We start from the raw sequence: 2,231 nt of genomic DNA, 5'->3' as shown, positions 1-2,231 counted from the left end.
AAGTTTTGAAAAACAAAAAAAGTATTTAAACCTGGCAGAACGGTTCAATAAAAAAAAAAATCAGACAGATTTAGCTAAACAATGCGGGGGGGGGGGGGGGGGGGTCATTCCACCAACAATATATTAAAACTATTTAAAATGGTAATGTAGCATATTGCTATTGTACAATCACAAAGGCTGGGATTCAATTGAATAAATAGTACACATGGAACAAAAAAATGGACAAATTTGTCACTCAACAAATGGTACATGAGTAACAAACTCATGAGTAACAAACAGAACAAACGGAACAAACTGAATGGACCAAATGGACCAAACAAATGTTTGTTTGAAACAAACAAATGGACCAAATGGACCAAACAAATGGACCAAAAGAAGCAAACAAATGGACCAAAAGGAGCAAACAAATGGACCAAAAGGAGCAAACAAATGGGCCAAATGGACCAAACAAATGGAACTAACAAATGGACTAGGGATGTCCCGATCCGATCCACGGCATCGGTATCGCGCCGATACCGGCCCAGAACGCTAGATCGGAGATCGGAGGGGAGAAAAAAATATGAGCGATATCCAGTTTAGCGGCGCAGCCTGTCACGTGATGATTGTTGTGTTTACGCACACGCGCGCAGAGAATCACTCTCGCTTTGCGTGTCAAGAGCGAAACTGGCGCGCGTAAAGTTTGAAGCGAAATTTACGCGCGTGACGCGCGTCAGAATCAAAATCCGTTGGCGGTCATTGTTTTTATGTCGACCGAGCATTCATCAAGAGAGTTACCGCTCTGTATTTACTCTGGAGAGCAGAACAGCGGCGTGGGGATCATCGTCGCCGTATATTTGTGTCTACCAGACCCTTCGGAGCCGAACCGTTTGGCGAGTTTCACCATTCGCTCGCTCCAGGAGCTGCGCTGGATGACGGCCGCTGTCAGCGGTACTTCCGCCTGTCACGCGCCCAGTTTGATGACCTGTTGTCCCGCATCTGAGCGAGGATCACCCTCGCCCGGCCCCTCATCCATCTAATCTAGCTGTCATTTATTTTTGTTTTGATAATAAATAGAGCCAGCCTTCAAAAGTTATTAACCTGTCCTGTGATTTTTTTCTCTCTCTCACGTCCAGACACGAATTTATGCACATATGTTGATTATCTTTACAACATAATACTATTTCTAGATATGGAATGAATAACATTCAATACAAAATGAACATGTCTCCATATAGAAATAATGTTTTAAGTGATGAAACATTTGCTTTGTTGTGCATAATCCCACCATGCATTTAGTCATATTAACAAAATAATTTATTGAAGCATCCAGACACGTGAGCAAGCAGCTAGGCTCCTGATTGGTTAACGCGGCGCGAATTCACGCCAAAGTTCAGATTTTTCAACTCGGGCGGCAGACGCGAATTCGCGTCAAACGCGTGAATGCACAACGCTCAATTCGCGCCAACTTGACGCGCGAATGAGGCGTATTCGCGTCTTCCGCGCCGCGCTCCACGCCTCATTCGCGCCGCAGGAATTTTTCTTGCATTGACTTAACATTGAAATCATTCGCGCCTGACGCCCTATTCGCGTCCGGTGTGAACGTAGCATTAGTGCGTCGAAGTTGTGATAGCGCTGTCGGCTAACGCGAAATGCGACTATTTACATTCCATGGATGTTTATTCATATATACAATTGTTTTGGACTAAAAACTTCTTCAAATTGGATTGTATGGACGCTTTACAGTGAAACCAAACCATTTTTGTTGGAATGTGGACTAACAGATGGCTAATTGGTGAGTTTCTTCCAGTTTGTGTTGGTTTGTTTTGGCTGTTGGTGGTCTGACAAAGAGACAGATTGTGCCCGCTGTGTTGATTGTATCTTAAAATGGTTTACGTCGTTCGAATCACGAGTTTCTCAGCTTTCCAAAGATATGTATTATGTTTACTTTTGTGTTTGTTTTGTTTTGTCTTTCACAAAGTTAAACCTATAAACCACCCTGTGGGCCGTATACGGCACGTCGGACCACGGAAAAAAAAATATCGGACTAATATCGGTATCGGCAAAAGCCAAAGGTGCGGCATCGGTATCGGTATCGGAAGTGAAAAAGTGGTATCGGGACATCCCTAAAATGGACCAATCAAATGGACGAAACAAATGTTTGTTTGAAACAAACAAATGGACCAAACAAATGGACCAAAAGGACCAAACAAATGGACCAAAGAAATGGAACAAAAGAAGCAAACAAATGGACC

At 43.3% G+C, this 2,231-nt stretch overlaps 1 long non-coding RNA gene across 1 annotated transcript; it reads left to right on the top strand.

Moving 5' to 3' along the window:
- Window positions 1–468: 468 nt before the first annotated feature.
- Window positions 469–1,996, top strand: LOC148971019 (uncharacterized). The gene is made up of 2 exons (XR_016147157.1): window positions 469–1,771; window positions 1,958–1,996. It is a non-coding gene; the product is annotated as an uncharacterized LOC148971019 (long non-coding RNA).
- The last annotated feature ends 235 nt before the right edge of the window (window positions 1,997–2,231 follow it).

Source organism: Pimephales promelas, chromosome 17, assembly GCF_988280905.1.
Source record: "Pimephales promelas chromosome 17, fPimPro1.hap1.1, whole genome shotgun sequence".
In the NCBI taxonomy this organism is placed as follows: domain Eukaryota; kingdom Metazoa; phylum Chordata; class Actinopteri; order Cypriniformes; family Leuciscidae; genus Pimephales; species Pimephales promelas.
This window is presented reverse-complemented; position numbering and strand designations above follow the sequence as displayed.